Consider the following 21158-nt stretch of genomic DNA (forward strand, 5'->3'; position numbering starts at 1 on the left):
CACCCCCACCCCAGCCCCATGCCAGGTCCCAAATACCTCACTGCCAAGGATGCTCCTATACCTCCCTGTCCCTCCACAATACTAGCTGGCAGCACTTCAGAATTTGCCAAACCAACCCCAGCCTCCTCTCCTCTTGCTTTGGACAGGTAGTCAGGAGCCCATCTGAGCCTGGTCCTAAAGGAAGAGGGCATGAAAAGAGCAGGCATGGGCTCTACTATGCATAGCCTTGAGGAGCTCATGATCCTCCAGGGGCCACCTCCAGGCCCCTAACCAGTCCCCCAGCTCTTTTCTCTCTGCTCCTCCCAGTGGGGGTGAACATCATACTCTTCTCCTTTTGTTTCCTCAGCATAGCCCCTTCACTTGAGACTCAACACAGTGCTGCTAACCACCCCTACCAGCCTATGACCTCATCAGTACCCTTGTGAGGAATGCCAGTGCCTATTCATCTGACCTGCAAAATGATTCCCACCTACCCCCTGACCTCTCAACATCAGCAACACTGTCACTGGCCTCATCCTCTCCTCTGTCCTGGAAATCCTCTATACTTCTACTCTGCTCTTCTACTTTTCCTCTCTTCTTCTACTCTGCCTGCTCTTCCTCTGGGGTCCTCTAATACCACCCTGGATTGCTGAGATGTGGGACTGAGGCCTTTCAGCAAAGGCTCCTGCCTGCTCCACCCAGAATCGGTCTTTATCATTCTTTTCTTCATCATTGTACTGAATTCTGTAGAGCCCTGCATATTTACAAGTAGAGAACACATTGTGGTGCCATTATATAAAGGAGGAAACTGCTTCATAGAGCATTAGATAACCAAAGCCAACTAAAAGACAGCACTCACTCATCAGTCTCCTGACTCCTCCTGCAGCACTTGCCCACTGTCCTACAATTAACTACTCTGTGTAACTTGTTGCTCAAAAACATCCAAGGCTCCTTCTCCCTCAGCACTTTCTCCTTGGCCACCTAGACTATTCAAAGACTCCATGGACCCCGTGTATCTGGCCATGTCCAGTAACTTCCATAACCAGCCCTACCCACAGGCCTTCAGATGCCTCAGAGCCAAATCCCCCTTGCTTTTGCAAGAACTAGATCAGACTTTTGCTTCTTAGCACAGCACAACACAGGCCTGACTCAGGTGGCTTCATAGAGCACAGCTCCTTTCAGGAGACCTTCCAGTGGTCTATGAAAGGCAGGGCCAATGCCTCCTCTTCATATGAGCTGGGGAACCCAATTGTAGGCACATGCACAGTGTGAAGACAAGAACTTGGCCAACTAATAATGCAAAGAGAAGTGTTAATTCCACAGGGTGAAATTCTTCTGTGCTGCTGCTGCTTTTCTTTTTTTAGAGTTAGAGTCTCACTCTGTCACCCAGTCTGGAATGCATGATCACAGCTCCCTGCAACCTCAAATGCAAGAGATCCTCCTGTCTTAGCCTCCTGAGGAGCTAGAGCTATAGAGATGCACCACTACCCTTGACAACTTTTTAAAACTTTATTGTAGAAATGGGGTCTTGCTATGTTGCCTAGGCTGGTCTAGAACTCCTAGCCTCAAGCAATCCTTGTGTCTCCCTATTAGGATTACAGGCATGAGCCAGTGTGCCTGGCCTCCTCTGTGCCTCTGTATTTGGTGGTTACAGAACTCTGGTCTCCATGGAAAGCTGAGTGAGGACAGCTTTGCTATGAGGAGGCAGGAGCCCACAAGGGCTAAATTCATAGAACAGAGAGGCAGAGCTGTCCTGAATTTCCAAAAGTGCTAACAGCTGCAGTGGGCAAGATGTGCATCAGTATATCCCTCCAGTGGGCACAGACCAGCCCACACACTTGTAGCAGGTCTAGGTTGTCTGAGACAATGTACCCTCTTGTCCCACTCTGCAAAACATAAAAAACAAACAAACAAAAAAACTTAGCTGTATTCTCAGAAAACCTCTTTCCCTATCTTCCCAGACCTTCTCCTTACCAAAGCTGAGCCCCAACTGTTCTAAGTATCTCTTCCTAGGAACCCAAGGTTCAGCAGGAAGTAGTGGGTAGAATGTGGGTGGGAGAGGTAGTGGATTCTCATCAGATTCTGGTGATGGGAAGTTCAGAGGGAAGCAGGGAGAGAACCCTCCTTACCTAATACTATGTGTAGGGGGACATCCCCAATCCAGGTCACAATTCTCAAAGATATCCTGGTCCCAATTCAGTGAGAGACAGCACAGTTAGGATTTCAGAATATGGGTTTTAATAAAGTATCAGGTTGAATTTAAATACAGGGTCATCTAGTTATTGACCATGTAACCCTGGGCAGGTGATAACCTCAGTCTCCTCTGCTGTAAAACAGGGTGTTTGTGAAAATAGGGATACCCTACAGGGTTGATGGGAAAATTAAACAATTATGCGTGTAAAATGCTTAGCACATAAGCATTCAATAAATGGTCATTGATGTTATTACTATTATTTAGATGCCTCTGACCTTTCAGGAAAACCAAGTAACGAGTGGGTCTCTTGTAGACAGAGAGAAAGAACAGGAAGGCTCACTCAGAAATTAGAGAGAAGCCTCAGAAATAAACAAAAGTCTGGAAAGAGTCATAAGCTATTCTAGGAGTAAGGGACCTCCAAGATCAGTTACCCCTTCACTGTATGGAGGTGGTATGAGCTCCCATGTAAGGGATGGATGTGGGGGACCTGGAGTAAGGGACCTGCAAGATCAGTTACCTCTTCACTGTATAGAGGCAGTAAGAGTTCCCATGTAAGGGAGGGATTTGCTTCAGCCCATATGAGGGAAGGGAGGAGAATGAACAAAGCTAGACCTCTATCTCCATTAGATCCATGGTGGGAAAATATAAGAATGCTGGATGGGGGACTGCCAAAACTCAAAGCTCTACCAATTCAAATCTCCTCTTACCTCAACTCATACACACACACACACACACACACACACACACACACACACAGAGTCCTCTTCACTTTTCTTATGGCTTCAACCAACCACATGGCATTAGAGCTGAAATTTAGGATTGGGGAGACACAGTCACATCTTTGGGAAACATGCATCTGGAAAGCTCAAGGAGGGCCTTATGGCAGGGTGGCTTGTAAGGTCAGGAGATACAGAGCTTGTATACTGAGCCTGGGACAGAAAAGAGAACACAGTGGGCATGGGAACAATGAGGATGGCAGCAGGAGGCTGTAGCCCAGGGGCCACAGACACTCCTATATCCTGACTGCCAGGACCACAACCCACCCTACCACTGAAGGCCTGGACACCTTGGGTCCTGAGACCACCCCAGCAAGAAACCCCAGTGGGTTTCACCTGTACACCTAAACCACCTGTTACCTTCTACTGATTCTGAATGAGCAGTGACACCTGTGCAGGAAAACAGACTGTTGCACTGCAAGGGCAGCACCATCTTGAAGTGAAACTGCCATAATGACTGATATGTTCCCCCAGGATAGACAACCTCTCATAAAGAAACAATACCTACGGCACAGAAGACCCCTTATAAAGATGTATATCTAACCTCCCCAGAGTTTCACAAGAGTCTGAGGAATGACCAGCTATACATCTTTACCCCAAAAGTTTGCTATTGAAAGGATACTTTAGAAAGATCTGCTGTTTTTCAACCACTACAGACATCACGTCTGTTCTAACTCCCTATTAAATATCTGTTTCTGAGAAACTAGATTTGTCAGCCTCTTTCTTTGGGCCTCTCAGCTCTCTTGGCCTTTGGGCGTAGGTTTGCATGTACCTGTTCACTGTGGATGCCTCTGGGAACTGATCTGGCTGCCTACCCCCTGAACAACCTCTTCATTCTTCTCTCCCTACCAGAGAAAAGACTTGCCTGCCCCAGCGTAGAAAAGTACCCCCTCTCCTATACATCAGCTCCTGAGATAGTTGCCAGATTTTTTAGCTGGTTCCTTCCAGGGTTTAGGCCAGAGACCCAGTTCAAATGCAGTTACTATGTGAAAGGCTTTTTTCCCATACCCCACACAGATCTTCTGATCCTCTGAGAAGCATCTGATCTGCTATCCGGCAGACTCCTTCCTTCATCTTCCAGTACCCAGAACAAACCTAAATAAGGTAACCACCCAGGAGAATAAAATGGCAGCCATGGAAATAAGCATGTGCTGACTGGTCCCTTTTCTCAGTTCATTCCAGCTCAGACCCATCTGACATTTCTTCCTTTCTTTCTGGTTCAGGCTCTAGTTCAGCTCTGCTCTTAACTTGGGCTGTCCCTATCATCTCTCCAAACCTCTTCTTACCTGTAAAAAAGCAGGGTTGGTAATGATCTCTGAGAGTCCAAAGACAAAAATGCCAGTATCATTTGATCCTTCCCCACCCCAGCAGCCATGTTTTAGAGTAATAGAAGGGAGTAGTAATCCTCTGAAGAGCAGAAATTAGCAGAGGATGTCGTCCTCCTCCTTTCCCTCACCTTCCTAGATTCTACCCACTACCTTGGAGTTCTAGGCAGCTCCTCCAAGAGGCCTTCCTGAACCTACCCCATCAAGGCTGTTTCTGACTCTGAATTCCTGCCAGCACACTATAATTTCAAATAATTTGAAAAGAGCCTTAGAAATATCAAGGAGTCCTTAAGAAGAATATAATAGCACTGAGGCAGAATAGACTCAAGATAAGTACCAAGATGAAAAAGGTAGACTATAGGCCAATACATGTTGTATAGTGTCTAGACGGCGATTCTCAACCTGTGGGTCATGACCCCTTTGTAACAATGAAAATACACCACAGCATTAGGAAGGTTGAGAACTACTGGCCTAGAAGAACAGAGTTTAGGGTTAAGAACAGGAGACTTTTTGTTTGCCAGTGATGTTTTCATTTTTAATTCTGCCATCAGAAGAGAACAAAGATAACAAAGATAACATAAGAGAACAAAGATCAGAAATGGCTGGCTTACTGTCAGTGTTTCCATACACCCGACCTGAACTCTAAGTTCCTCAAGCCTGGGGTACAGCTTTTTCCATGTGGTGCACCCACAGGGCCTGAGACACAGGCGAGGGCACTATGTGCTGGCTGGGACCTATAAGCATCACCAAAAGCCTTCAAGCCAGGGACAGGTGGCAATAGTGGACAGCCCTGCTTTGCTCACAAGGGCCACATGGCCTGCAGTCTCGGTCCCTACCAAGCCATGGATTCAAAGTCTACTGGGACACTAGGACTGTTCTTAGTGTTTTCAGCTATGCAACAGTAGTTTGAGTTGGCTCATTTTTGAGTCTGGAGAATTTCTAATAAGAAATCAATACAAAGAATAATCACATGCCCATTAAGACAGTTCTACAACTAGCCATCTCTACTTACTAATTGTTCCAGCAAATATAGAGGGACACTGCCTCAAGGATGCCTCATCCAGAGGTGGAAAGACCCATGACAGGACAGCTGAATCCATCAAAAGTCCATTATCCCCCAGGTATCTTCTTAGCTGGTACAGTGAAAACCTGTTCTGTACCAAGGCATTTCAGAAATATACTTTCTTAGGAAAGAATTTAGATATGCATAATTCCAATAATTCTAAATGCTGTGTGAGAACTGGATGAAATGAAAGAAAATTACAGAGCCAGAGGACATAGAGGGCAATACCATCTTGTACAAATCTACCATGAATAGAAGACAAGTGGCCTCAACGGCCTCAGTCATCATCAGGTTCAGGGTTTCAATTCCCAAGATAGAGCCAGGTTTGGGGACAAAGCCAAAAGACCAGCTCAATTTGGGTCACAGGAGAGTCAAAGTCAGTAAGAGCTTGCACCACTGCCAGCTGCAGTAAGGTGCATTGCTGAGTCCACTGCTCACCACCAAGTGACAAGGGTACTCCCACAGTCATAAGGAAGTAGCCAACTAAAGTGTAGTCAATGAAAGGTGATATAGAAAACTGGAATTGTAATATGTCGTGAAAGCCTATCAAATATCAAAATGAAGTGTGATGTTACAAGTGACCAGTGGTAGTTATGTTAGACTCTAAGATTAGATGGTGAGTAACGCTGACTTTTAGTCTTCAAGTCTAGCCCTCAGCAGAGAAGGGTGAGTCATCAGAAACTGATCTTCAAATGTATCTTGCTCCTTGTGCATTAAAACCTTTACCCAAAAGAACTGAAAGAAGAAACTTGAACAGATATTTGTACATCCATATTCACAGCAGTATTATTTATAAATTCAGCCAAAAGGAGAAAACAACCCAAACATTCATCAATGAATAAGTGGATAAACAAAATGCAGCATATACATACAATGGAATATTATTTAACCTTTATAAGTAAGGAAATTCTGACACATACTACAACATGGATGAACCTTGAAGACATGCTAAGTAAAACAAACCAGTCACAGAAGGGTAAAAACTATGATTCCACTTATATGAGGTATCTAGAGTAGTCAAATTCATAGAGAAAGTAGAATGGTGGTTTGAAAGAGGAGAAAATAGTGAATTATTACTCAATTAGGACTCAGTATTTTAGAGCATCTGAAATACAGATTTTGAATGACTTGTTTAAAAGGAACCTTATATTCCTCATACTCAGTTCTCTCTCTTTTTAATCTAACCCTTTTTGATCTCAACCAGAAAATCCCTTGTAGTGATATGAAACAACTCCAGTGTGGACTTACATAGTCGCCTAATGCATGAAGGAATGAGTCTTATAAATTTACTATTTTGTATTTCCATGTGAATATAACATAGAGAGCAATTGTTTCCTAGGTTATGTTTTTTTCCTGCACAATGGATCACCGTATAAAACATTCATTGAAGTAGAAATAAATGTTTATAGGGAAGTGAACCTATTGATGTCAATGGTGGGTTATTTATTTAATTGACATCTAATTTATTAAAAAAGTTTTCAAGACTAATGGTTGTGAGAGTTGCACAACAGTGTGGATGTATTTAATGCCAGTGAACTATACATTTTAAAATGGTTAAAAGGGCAAATTTTATGTTATGAAAAAAAATTTGGTTTTTTTGAGACAGTCTCACTTTGTTGCCCTCAGTAGAGTACTGTGGAGTCATAACTCACAGTGACCTTGAGCCCAAACTCTTGGGCTCAAGCGATTCTCTTGCCTCAGCCTCCAGAATAGCTGGGACTTCAGCGCCCACCACAATGCCCAGCTATGTTTTTTTTTTTTTTTAAGAGACGGGCTCTCACTCTTGCCAGGCTGGTGTCAAACCTGTGGGCTCAAGCAATCTACCCACCTCGGCCTCTCAAAGTGCTAGGATTACAGGTATGAGCCACCACGCCCAGCCTATATTATGAATATTTTACCATACACATAAAAACCTGCATTCTTTAATCCCCTGCTTATTCATGAAAATTCTGGAGCTCTTCAGCCCCCTGGGAAAGAGAGACACCAGAGCTGACTTTGCAGTAGGCAAAACTCTGTATGTTTGGTGGCTTAGGGACATTCTGTTCCAGCAATAGCTTTAGTTTTCTTTGGTTTGGTAGTATGAATCAGTCCTGGGGTCAGTCTGGATTCTAGCCAGCTAGAGGCATGTCATGGTCGCTAAAAAAAGTACAGTCACTCTGTCTGCCTGTGTGCCCACCTGCTTTCCCACCTGAAGACTCTTCTATACAGCTCCAATTCTATCTCACATCCAGCAAATGTACTGAAGAAGAAAGAAGCTGCTGTTGCTGACACTTTGCTCAGTCTCCCCTCACTGCACATGTTCACTTTGTGTTTTCCTGACACAGCCAACCCTGCAGGGGAGTCTAGAAATAAAACACATCATCCCTGACTCAGGCAGCTCACAGACCACTTGGAAAGAAGAAACAAAGATCTATCTGAGGAAACACACAGTCACATGCCAAACTGGGCAGGACCAATAATAAACAGAACTATTATTCAGAATCAAGACAGATCTTTTCAATGAGTTAAGGTGGGGGGAATGTCACTCTTATTACTCCCCGGCCTCATTTCTTTTCCCTTGTGCTGTTACAAGAGAATTTATGTGAACAACAGCTAGTGGGTGGCTCACCAAGAAATGGCATCATCTCAAATTGACCCGGGCTGCTATAGCTGGTCTTAACTGCCCTGGTTTCTGCTGATGGATAGGGCCATCATGGCCTGACATCCCCTTTTCCCCAGTATGGAAGTGGTTAGGGTGATTAATGCATTAATGTATGACCTGTTATTTCATACCCTGCTGGCAGCAGGAATGATGCTTTGAACTGGGGAATCAAGGAAACAAAGTAAGAAGAGAAAAGGCAAAAGTGGAACAAAACAGAAAGTGACTCAGAAACCGCAAGCCCCCAACGTCAGTGGCCCTTGAATATAAGACAACTACTTCCATGATTTTAGAAAGCCAAATAGAAACCAGGAAAATGATTATCTTTTGGGTTCAGGCAACCGGTTACAGAAAAAAAATGGAGAGGTTACTCTGAGGGTAGCTGTTTGCAACTTGCCCAAGTAGACTGAGATCAACAAGGAGGTAGCTGTTGGGTTTTACCAATTAGTGTCCAGGCACGGGCTGCTCTGTTATCAGCTATGTTAGCCTGACTCACATTGAGTGCTGGCCCAGGAGTCTCATTCAAATAGTACTTGTCGCATTTTCTAAGAAGACAAACACTGCCATATCATTTTTACTGAACACAAAGTATGTTTTATCTTAGGTACACAGACCACAACTGGCTTCTACACGTACCAGATTCCTGTGTTACTGATTAACAGCTCCAACAGATATATTTATGCAAAACACCCTCAGGCTGTTTTCTTCCACCACTGTCAAGCTTAATTTTATGACAGGAAACATAGCTAAGTTTTCTCCTGAATGCACTTCAGTTTAGAGCCATGCACACAGTGAGTTCTAAGGTCAGGGTGGAACAGGATGACCACTCTCAGTGGACATGGTAAGAAGGTGATTCAAGGCCAATCTCACAGTCCCCCACCCTTCCATTCCATTTACAACAGCATGCTGCCTGCCATCTCAGAGAAATAAAGGTCATTCTTGTAGATTTGGGAAGAACTGCGTAGGGTGTGTAGGCCCCACAAAGTTATCCATGCCAAATTTTGCCATTTTGTAACATTGCTCCAACTAACATCCACCCAAAAATCAATCACAAAAGTTTCTGAAAACCAACACCCTTCCTGATGAGATGTGCTTATTTGGCAAATGTGAGGCCAGACACTTGCCCAGTGGAGAAAGGGAAGGCATGGCCTGTAGGATTGTGACTACAGCCACTACAGCTCTGCTAGCCTAAGAGACAGGGCTAGAGTTTAGGGAAACTGTTATATTTCCTTCCATGGTCAAATCTATCAGTACTGGCCAGCCTGTCATCGAAGCCAGGTCAAAAAAGTCCCCAGCATTGGGCAGCGCCTGTGGCTCAGTAAGTAAGGTGCCAGCCCCTTATACTGAGGGTGGCGGGTTCAAACCTGGCTCCAGCCAAACTGCAACCAAAAAATAGCCAGGCGTTGTGGCAGGTGCCTGTAGTCCCAGCTACTCGGGAGGCTGAGGCAAGAGAATCACTCAAGCCCAGGAGTTGAAGGTCGCTGTGAACTGTGTGATGCCATGGCACTCTACCAAGGGTGATAAAGTGAGACTCTGTCTCTACAAAAAAAAAAAAAAAAAAAAAATGTCCCCAGCATTATGACCACTAGGCTAATCCTTGCAGTGAAAATCCAATGGTAGAAAACTAAGTGGGTTGACCTTGTAGGTGGACCAGGTATGTAGGAAGCCTCCAATGTGCCAGGAAAGCTGGAAATCATCTGCTTGTCCCTCATCCACTGAAAATAGTTCAGCTGCACAAAGCAGTGATTTTACTCATAGCACTACCAGTTTGGAGAACCAGGAGACAGGATGGAAGGACTCTCGGCAAACTCTTAAAGCCCAGGGTATATGGCACGCTCAACCTAGGGCACTCTGATACAGTCTACAATGCAGCTGTCATCATTTGTCTGTATCACAGCATGAACAGACCTAATCTCTTGGGCCTAGTAGTCCACCAGAGAATACAGTGCAAAGGCAAAGAGAGCCAGCACTAGAGGTGGATGCTCTAGGGTCCAGCCCGAGTACTATCTTGCAGGTATGACAATCTCTTCCAGCTTTTATTCTTCACCCATAATAAGAATAGTACGGGTTCCTCCATTGGGTTCTTTAGGGTCTTAATGAATTAATCCACATTGGCCAGTGTCTAGCACACTGCAGGTATTCAGTATACATTAGCTGCTTTTGTTGCTCTCAAGACAGAAACCTGAAGAACAGAAGACAGGGCTCCCCAATTGCTAAGACACCTAGAAGCAACATGGGTATTATATAAATCTGGTAGGTCCTACAAACAGTTGCATTTTGCACAAAGAATTGGGGTCTTTTGAATAAGAGAAATGGTAAAAGAGGTGCCTATTTCCCTAAGCTACTGCCTGGTCCAATTCCTTGTGGATATTAGGCTGCTAGGTGATAAACCAGGAAGGTCAGGGGTGCTGCCTATAATGATATTCACAACCACATAGCTACTCTTCTTACCTACGCCCACCATATCAGCAAACTGGAGCTGGCTCTCACCAAGAATCCTTCTACAGACTCCCACCTCCACCACTCTTTTATCACGACTAAACAGGAGAATAGTCCTATTCAGGAATTCCTTTTGACCTCCAAGATAAACCCTAGTGACTGATTCTAAGTTCCTAATTCTACCTGGACAGAAATGCTGAGGACTCCACTGTCACTTATCATTTTATGTGCCTATACCCCAGTGCAGGGCACTCAGTAGGCCTGGCAACAAAAGACACTGAATGGACAAATGGACAAATGAACATTCTGTCTTGCATCTCTTACCTGAGTTGGAAAAGCTGTTTCTAGCCTATCTTGTAAACGAGTTGTAGATATGACTTAACTAGCTCTGAAAACAACTGCAAAGCACTAATAAGGAAAAATATGAAGAAACAATCAGTCTCAAGTACTGTGTTTCCCTGAAAATAAGATACTGTCTTATATTTATTTTTTCTCAAGAAGACACACTAGGGCTTATTTTCAGGGGGTATTCCAGTCTTCCTTACCTCTCTGTGCCAAAATGCATGGCATGGCTATGCAGATATGCTGCATAGCCACGCCCATCACTAGGTCTTATTATCGGGGTAGGACTTATATTTATTAACAAATGCATAGAAATCCTGCTATGGCTTATTTTTTGGGTAGGACTTATTTTCGGGGAAACACGGTACTTAAGAAAAGTACTTCTGTCAATTCAAACCCTTCAGAAGACATCTTGGCATACTCTGAATTTTCCAAAAAGGAGTTAAGGATAGTCCCTAATATTGAGGCCATTGTTTTATATCAAAGGGTAAAATCTGCCCAAGAGGAAATGTTGGGAAAGTAAGCTAGCAAAAGGAGCTCAGGGTCCCCAGCCCAGTTAGTGCAGCAAGAATAGGTTCTGTAGCCACAGAATAAACCTTTGCACAGGGCCTTTTCGGAGCCTTTCTTTCAGGTCTGCAGCTCCAGGACATCCTGCCCACAGCCCTGGAGAGTTTGAGCTTATCCACCAGCTGCCAGGGGATACTTGGACAGGGCTTTTTTGGAGGTTCAAGAGGGAGGGAGGGGAATATTAATTCTTCATAAGCAAACTACCCATGATACACATGCCCTAAAAGCAAAAATCAATTTTTACCCATTAAGAAAAATACAATACAATCTTACGCTTCTATAATCATCTGGGCTCACAAGGTATTCCTGGGTACCAAATGGACTCATTGCAAGGGTAAATGGAAAAGCTCAGAGGAGACCAAGACACTACTTATGAAAGAAATAAAAAAGCCTAATGGAGATTTGTTTCCCTAAGGAAAATGTAATTAAAAGGCACTGAAATCTTTTCTCAGCAGCAATGTACCTGGAGAAAGAATCTGATGCCTAGGACCCTAAGGAGAAAGTTCAAGTACAATCTCCAGAACAAGAAAGAATGTTTGTGTGTCGGAGGGGAAGATGGTCTACTCCTTCCACTTGCTTCAGAAAGCCCCTAAAATCTGGGGCTGGGCACAGTGGCTCATGCCTGTAATCCTAGCACTCTGGGAGGCTGAGGCGGGTAGATGACCTGAGCTCAGGAGTTCCAGACTAGCCTGAGCAAGAGCGAGACCCTGTCTCTAAAAATGACCAGGTATTGTAGCAGGCACCTATAGTTCCAGCTAATCTGGAGGCTGAGGCAAGAGGATTGATTGCTTGAGCCCAGGAATTTGAGGTTGCTGTCAGCTAGGACGCCATGGCACTCTACCAAGGGCAAAAAAGCAAGACTCCATCTCAAAAACAAAACAAAACAAAACAGAAAGCCCCTAAAATCTAAAAGGCTGAGAATGTGTCAGTGCCACCGTAGGAGGGTGCTACTTTTTCCAATCAGGATCTTGACCTAGATATGTAAGACACTTCTAGTCAAATGAAGAGGTCAATGAGCCCATCAGGAAGAGAAAAGGAGGGGAGCAGTACTGGTCCCTTGAAACCCAAAGGGCTAGGCTGGCACAGCACCTTTAGCACAGTGGTTATGGCACTGGCCACGTGCACCGAGGCTGGTGGGTTCGAACCTAGCCCGGCCAGCTGAACAATAATGATAATCGCAACAGAAAAAATAGCCAGGCATTGTGGGGGGTGCTTGTAGTCCCAGCTACTTGGGAGGCTGAGGCAAGATCATCACTTAAGCCCAAGAGTTTGAGGTTGCTGTGAGCTGTGAAGCCACAGCACTCTATCAAGGGCAACACAGTGAAACTCTGTCTCAAAAAAAAAAAAAAAAAAGGGTTGTGGCCCTGACACCCCACAAGCAACAAGCTTCCTGGTACAAGCTGATTAGACTCTGTGTAAGAGTTGATAGGAAAGTATAATAAATATTTTCTGGAAAAGGTACGCCAAGGTAATAAGAATGGAACAGCAGAAGACCAAGGCAGGCTGCTCAAATTCAGCCATGATCTGCTCACTGGGTCTGTCTATACTGACCCCCAGCTCCCACCAGACTGTTGGCTCAGCTCACAAAGCAGGACGTGGGTCCTCTTCGTCTCTGTATCCCCAAAGGTCCAACTCTTCCAAGTTCAGATTCACTGGATTTAGAGATTGTACTTAACATGGCATGCTCCATTTAAGTAAAATACAAATGCTTTAACCTCTCTGTGATCAGTTTCCTTGCCTTAAAAATGTAGACAATAACCACCTACCTTTTGGGATTATTATAAAGATTATATACTCAAAAAGCAGTTGCACAGTGGCTGGCACAAAATAGAAAATAAATTATTGCCATAATTTTTGCTTTTATTCTGTAAACTAAAACAACAAAGAGTTTTTGAGCTCAACACTACACTGTGATTTTTAAAAACCAGAATAATTTAGACAGGGGGGAAAAACAGCATGAAGTCAACAGTGTCAAACTAATCTGAAATGGGGACCTTGGTGAAAACTGATAACCATTTCTTAAGACCTGCACATTCTAAGAGGTCAAGATCCAGTTGAGGATATACAGACTTGATGAATTTAAACAAACAAAAAATACTCAACAGCACTTTTGTGTAGCATTATATTTGCTGCAAATATATGCCCTGGACAGAAACTAATGTACTAGCTGATTTTCAAAAAGGACTGCATCATAAAAAAAAAAAATTATACCAAAATGTTAGCTGCTATCTCTAGGTTTTAAAATTATAGGTATTATTTACTTTCTAAAGGGGAAAAATATTTCTGTAATTTAAAAAGTTATTTTTAAAGGTGACCAGGTTTCTCTGTGTGAGAGCCCAGGTATAACCCAAGAGCAGCAGCTATAGAGTATCAGCACAGTGGATATATGTATAGGTTTGTGAAAAACCATCTCTTCTGGCCCACTGATCATTCTGGATTTGGTCCTCACATTCATGTTATCGTTTACTGGGCTAAGTCTTTATCAAGTGATACAAACACCAATCTCTGCTATCTTCATTTTTACTATTTTAATTACAATCATTCTATGTCATGACCCAATTTTTAAAGCGTCTGGACTCTAAGGAACCAAAATATAATACACATTTTTAAAAAGGCACCAATTTCTACTGGTGTGGACAGTTCTCCTGAGAGTGACTTCCATGAAAACCTGAGGGAAGCTTCAGGGAATGAAAAGGCTGTCAGTTTTCAAGAGTCCTCCTTAAGTTTCCCCTGTGGCTAACCACACCAACCACTGGGAAGATGGCACTGTGCCACACAGGCAGGTGGTGTGGCTAGAGACATACCATGCTATGCACAGGCCCTGGAGCCTGGTACTATATATATAGCAGATGCCTCATTACTATTTGGGAGAGTGTATCCTAGGGGAAGATCCTTGTCACCTGACACTAACGACCTACAGCACTAGACTTTCTCTGTAGAGTGGAACTGGCACAGGGAGGGCCCAATACTTCCTGCTTGGCTCCAATCCTTCTAAGACTGAATTTGTCCCACCACACCTCCAGTCTCCCTAGCTTCCTTTTACCCAGGGGTAGTGTTTTTCTTGCCTACCAAGCCAATGTCCTTGTTTATAGCAACTTAACTGAACAAAGCTATGCAAGAAATAATAGGAATATGTGTGTCATGTTTTCAAGACTGGGTAGCAGTAGTATTAGAGCAGAAAATCCAGGCTGCTCCTGGGTCAAAGTGGCTAAGAACAATGAAGAAAACTTCAGTGTAAGACTTCAAAACAGCTTCTGTTTCCCCAGGTTAATCTGGTTTGGCCAACCCAACCTACTCCCAGCCAGCAGGCACTAGGCACATCCCACCAGCCAGCTGAGTAAATTGGATTTGCAAAGAGCAGTAGTGTTTTCATACTCCATTACCTCAGAGCGCTAGGCAAATGAAGGGCTTTTGAAAAAGGAAGAGAATGTTTTGCATATAGTCCTTGACAAGAAATGACTGTGTCTCTGTCCCCAAGAAGATGGAAAAACCCAGGGCCATCTTCAGGAGTCTACAGTCCCCTAGTAGAACATACTATTATTCCATGACACATAGGTCCATGAGACCTGGGGTTGATACAGTCTTAAGTGAGACCATTGTTGAAGTTCTGGGCCTAGCTGAGCATATCTGTCAAGTTAAAGTCTGACGTCACAGGTATATGGAATGAGACCCAAAGTTGGTGCTAAGTACACTCACTAAAGGCCATTCTCATCTGCTTTTCTGAAAAGAGTCGCAATTGAGGATCACCCGAGAGAACACATCTTACCCACAGACTTCTCGTTCTTTACCATTGCTAACAATGTATATTATAGCTAATTTTGGATTATTTTAATAAGGATATTTCCTAACAGAATGCAAAAGAGCACCAAACGCTGATGTGTCATTTAATGACAGGGATGTGACAAGCAAGTAGGGGGCAGAAAACAGAATACAGAATACAGAATGGTATCTACCCTACAGTGGAAGCCAGGTACAAATGGCATGTGTATGTAAGCAAGAACTGACTGGGAAATAAGAATGTGAAAATAATTTGAGTTGGTATGGTATCTGAGTTACAAGAATTAAAAAAAAATTTCTATGAGCATTATTACTATGTTTAAGGATCAGAGAAAGAGGGATGGCCAGAACTCAGTGGAGGCAAGAATGTCCTCAAACTCACCTCTCTGTTCTGATTATCTGACATCTGTGAATGCCAGTATTGTAACAGTACTCAACAAACTCCTGTTAACACAATTCTGCTCAGATCCCAGACCAAAAAATGAGTAAGGTGAGAGAGTGAAAAGTAGTGTTAACAGTCTTTTCTGCAAAATCAAATTCAGAATTTAACAGCTTAAAAAAGCTTATTCCAGTCTTACACAATCCTTTCTCTTGCATATCTTTAAACTCTTCTTCACCTTTAATCATTCAACAAGCAGTTACTGGGGATCCATTGGTCAGTCAAATTAGACAAGATCTCCTGTCATGGAACTTTCACATAGTAGAGAAAACCTTAATTCTATAACTAGTGTCAAGACCATAAGATTACAAATTGAGATAGTACTATGAAAGACCCAGATTGGAGGTACGGGTTATAACTCAGTGTCATGAAGTGACACATCCTTGAGATGTGAAAGATTAATTAGGGTAACCTGTACTGAGCCAAGAAAGGAGTAATGAATTTCCCAGGCCACACAGAGGAAATGGCATTTACAAAGGTCATGTGGGAGGAGGGAGCTTGGTGAGGCTGAGAACTGAAACTGAACCTGGTAGCAGGGTCAGACTGTGAAGGGCACGAAGGTACCTTTTGGAATGCTGGTCTTTATTCTAAGAATAATAGAAAACCATTAAAAGGAGGGCAGAAAAAATATTCAAACCCTTGAATTGTACATAGTTCCTGTTCTGGGATGTCCAAGAATCAGGTAAAGCAGTTGCTCCCACCAGAACCTCTGTACTCTCAGGTAAATTGAAACCTCTGGCCTATCACGTGAAAGCCTAGTACAGTGGCAAATCCTCCAAACTAAAGGGAGGCCAACAGAACAAAGAGGAGTGGTTTCCCTCCAAACCAAGAAGCAGCAAGTACTAAGCCTAGTGCCCTCTCTGGAGTGGGAAAAGGGAAGTATTCAAGATAGCTGAGAGAAATAGCTAGTGTTAGAGCCCCTTTCAAGAGCTACAAATCTCAGGAGGGCCTCATAAGCAGCCTGATTTCTCCAGGTTGAGGGACCAGAAAAGATGGCCACCAGAGCTCTAACTATCCCTTCTCATAGCAAAAAGTATATATGTGCCCAGACCCACTTACTGGGTCAGAAACCCCAAGCTTCTCAATCTCTGATGGGCCCAGCTAAAGTCATACAGATGCTGGTCAGGGCCTATGTGAAACTTTTCCAAGGGATTCCATGAAAACGCTCTTTGGGCCATTAGAAGATTCAAATGAACGTGCCAGGATATGTGCTAAGAGATGTGAAAGGAAGGAGGAAATTTAAATGGATTACTCAGTTTACCTTTTTAATTGAGGGTAGGTTATAGAGGAGTATTTTATACAGTAGTCAACTCTTGCCTTTAAGAAGGCAGAGATCAGGATAAAGTAAGAGGCCAAGTAGGAAAAAGTACCAGAGAGGAACAAAATACAACAAGCCCTCAGCCAGATCTGAAATGGGCAGGGTAGCTGGGCATGTCTGTAGTCCCAGCTACTTGGCAGGCTGAGGCAGGAGGAAGGCTTGAGCCCAGGAGTTCAAGGCTGCATGAGCTATATAATTACACCACTGCACTCTAGCCTGCTGGGTGACAGAGCAAGAACTCATCTCCAAAATAAAAAAACAAAAAAACATGGGAAGATAGCAATGGAGGAGAGCCCAAAAGAACTGGTGACCTGTCCTAGAGTTGGAACTACTAAGTTAGTACTGTTATAGAGAGCAGTCTGTCAAACCAGGTGTTTAGTTTTAAAACACCTGCTTTGCCAGATGTTTTATTACCTTTTTAAATAAGATCTACCACAAAGAGCTGTGCTACCAATTAAATGATAAAGGATATACAGTGCCCAGCACCAGGCCTGATGCATGGCACTAACTCAGGAAGCAGCAGCTCAGTAGGGCAGAAGGAGTTTGTACCTATGAGGAGAAAAAGGAACTCAAGACAAGGCTTGAAAGAAAAATACCTTACAAGATACCCTGTGCAGACAGAGGATACTGGGAGAAGGGGAGACTGAACCATTTGATAAATATTTGGAATTAAGTAGTGAACATAACATGTAAAAGTCCCCGCCCTTAAGGAGCTTATGTTCCAGTGGGAAGAGAAAGGCAGACAATTAAGAAGTAAACTTAATGTATGAGGTAGGGAAAAGAGGTGGGAGAACCAGAATAGAGCGTGCTAGCTGGGGTGCTTTACTAATTGGGGGAGGAGGGAGAGGTAGTTGGAAAGCCTCTTTGACAACGTTATAGCTGAGCAAAAACAAAAAAGAAGTGGATGCCTGGGAGAAGGAGATGTGCAAAAGCCCCAGAGTTGGAGTGTGTCTGGTGAGTGCCCAGGACACTGGGAAGGTAAAGCAGAGCACGCAAGTGGTGGAGTGGCAGCAGCTCAATCACAAAGGCCTTGCTGTTTACTGCAAAGACTCTGGCTTTTATTAAAATGAAATGGGAAGCTATTAGGATGTCTGCGTAGAAAACAGACAGCAAGGGGGATGAGCATAAGGAGGGAGACAGGTTATATGGCCATGAATGCAGATAACTGATCCATCTGGAGCTGTCCCCAATTGCCTCAGACTACTGGGGATATTCAGGGTCAATCAAGAGTGACCCTCAGCAACTGGTTCCCCATTGTTTCTCTGAGAGTTGTCTTCTGCACCCCCATGCCTTCATAAGCAAAAATTCAGAAAATTTATGTGGGCTGGGGGTGGATACTAGCTTTTCCTCATTGCCCATGAGGTGCCATAAACTATAGAAAGTATGTTACTTTATATTTATTCTTTACTGTGGTCCTGTAATTCCCAATATTATAGATAAGAAATATAAGCCCAAAGAACTACAGAAACTCTACCTAGAGTCCTAAGCCAGTGTAGCTTTTGGTGGCAGTATGCAGTGTCCTTGCTGAGACACTCTTGTCATCTGAAACCTGGCAAAGAAAGAAGGTACTGGACTTGCCTATGCTGGAAAGCCTTCCCAGGGCAATGAAAATGCCTGATTGGAGTTTCTGATGAAAGAAAGCATAAAAGGTTCTAACAGGCCAGGCAGTAATTCCATTTCTCAAGCCAATTAGCCAGAGTTGGCAGACTGTTAAATATCCTTCCTCTCCTAACCTCACAATGACTGATAAAAACAGCATGAGACACCAAGAAAAGTGTACAGAAGAAATATGCCATTCTATCACTTCCCCCACAATCTATGACTGTGGAATAAAAGAGGCCTCTTACAACATTTGCTGGGTGGCAACAACCTGATGGACCCAGAAGGGTACCTCTGAAGATGTACTCCCCTTTCATTTCTTCAGATTATAAAAACCAGGATCATTGGGTAGTTCCCAATATATACACTTAGTAACCTAATTAAAAGCCCAATTGGGGTTTTGAGATTCAGGGGGCATCCCAAAGGACTGTGCTGAAGTAGAACTTAATTCATCTGAAATCATTATATTGCCAGATATCACAGTCCTAACCCAGAAGAACATGTATAAACCAATATCTGGACTCATGAGAGTTAAATGGCAAGAGAAAGATCTCAAAGAGAAAGTAGTGAGGGGACCAGAAACGACCTAACATGGATTCATAGCCACTTTCTGAAATGGTAGTATTTCTATGTTTCTTTACTGAGCATACATATCTACGCATACAAGAAGGCAAAAAAATGTATATACATTATAAAAAAGAAAAAACTGTATTAAATTTGTAATAGTCACGTCACGTTTGACTGCTGCAATTATAAGAGGTGCTCAATGTGACTTGTATTCATCTTTTGTTATCAGTATTTTGAGTATTACAATTTTAATAGTTTTTTTTTCTTAAAACATGTAGACATTTTCTGGCACCCTTTGTGTGTGTGTATGTATGTATGTATACACACACATACATATACCACATGCTCAGCACTGTTCTAAGTACTATGGAAGCAGAGATGAAGGATAGAAAAAGTCCTGCCTTTATGAAGCTCAAAGATCAGAGGTTAAGTAACTTGCCCAGATCCTAGTGTTAATAAGAGAGGGTATGGGTGGGCAAGTGGAGGGAGGGTATTTGGCGGGATCTCACCTAATGTACACAGTGCAAGGGTACATTTCAAAACAACTAAGAGGGCTTGGCGCCTGTGGCTCAGGTGGCTAAGGCGCCAGCCACATACACCTAAGGTGGCGGGTTCGAATCCCCACCCCGGGCCCGCCAAACAACAATGACGGCTGCAACCAAAAAATGGCCAGGTGTTGTGGCGGGCGCCTGTGGTCCCAGCTACTTGGGAGGCTGAGGCAGGAGACTCGCTTGAGCCCAGGAGTTGGAGGTTGCTGTGAGCATGATGCCATGGCACTCTACCCAGGGGGATAGCTTGAGGCTCCATCTCAAAAAAAAAAAAAAAAAAAAAGAAACAACTAAGAGTATATTATAAACGTCTTACCACAAAAATAAGTGAGGTGATGGTTATGTTAATCAGTTTGATTTAAGCATTCCACATTGTATATCAAATCATCACATTGTATCCCATAAATGTATACAGTCATGATTTAATAAAAATTAAAAAAAGAGGATTTGAATCCAAATTTCTCACAGTCTACTTTACCTCTGTCTACCAGGAAACTGGTATCCTGTGATCTAATGGGTAGTGTTTTGTTTTGTGTTTTATGTTTTGAGGGCAAGGGTAGATTTCGAAAAGGAGGAAAAAGGCTGAAGATAAAAGTTTTTGTTTTTTTGAGATGGAGCCTCAACCTGTCGCCCTGGGTAGAGTGCTGTGGCATCACAGCTCACAGCAACCTCCAACTCCTGGGCTCAAGTGATTCTCCTGTCCTCGCCTCCCAAGTAGCTGGGACTACAGGCACCTGCCATAACGCCCTGCTATTTTTTGGTTGCAGCCGTCGTTGTTTGGTGTCCCTGGGCTGGATTAGAATCTGCCAGCTCAGGTGTATATGGCTGGCGCCTTAGCTGCTAGAGCCACAGGTGCCAAGCCTGAAAATAAAGTTTTTTCCTTTGGTGGATGATTTTTGAGAATTTCTGTGGAATATGTGCTGGATCACAGGAGCATGGCATAATGAGAAAATGCACTTAGCTTGGAATCAGAAGACTTCTATCCCATTCAAAACTCACTGACCCTAGCACGTCACTAAACCTCTCTGGGTATCACAGTTATATCTATAAGAGGAGGTTAGCAAGAGAGAAATGGTAAATCCAAATTTAATCATAGTAGCTGCCTAAAATGCATGGGTAAGATTCTGAAGCCAAATTCATGTGTACTAGAAACAGCCATAACTGACTAGTGATATCTGCCATGAAGTCAGAAGGGTGATTAACCTAGTTGATCATCTGAGAACTCTTCCAATTCTGATGATTTAAAGTATCTGAGTGGGAGTCTTTTTAATTTGGTAGTAGAATTAACCCCCCCTTCTTTCATGACCTTCTAATCAATTCACAGAACTTTCCTTAAAAAGACAAATTGCCTCTTTTTTGATATAAAACTAAAGAGATTGGCTCAGTGTCCACAGCTCAGTGGTTAGGGAACTAGCCACATATACCGAGGCAGGCAGTTCCAACTCGGCCCGGGGCCTGCTAAACAATGACAACTGCAACAAAAAAACAGCCAGGTGTTGTGGCGGGCACCTGTAGTCCCATCTACTTGGGATGCTGAGGCAAGAGAATTGCTTAAGCCCAAGAGTTAGAGGTTGCTGTGAGCTGTGA

At 43.4% G+C, this 21158-nt stretch overlaps 1 protein-coding gene across 2 annotated transcripts in view; it reads right to left on the bottom strand.

Moving 5' to 3' along the window:
- CYSTM1 (cysteine rich transmembrane module containing 1) overlaps positions 1-21158 on the bottom strand; it is a 78695-nt gene that overhangs the window by 13000 nt on the left and 44537 nt on the right. The gene's annotated exons all lie outside the window — the stretch shown is intronic.

The sequence above is a fragment of the Otolemur garnettii genome, unplaced genomic scaffold, assembly GCF_000181295.1.
Source record: "Otolemur garnettii isolate 467f Iridium unplaced genomic scaffold, OtoGar3 scaffold00003, whole genome shotgun sequence".
Classification (NCBI taxonomy): Eukaryota; Metazoa; Chordata; class Mammalia; order Primates; family Galagidae; genus Otolemur; species Otolemur garnettii.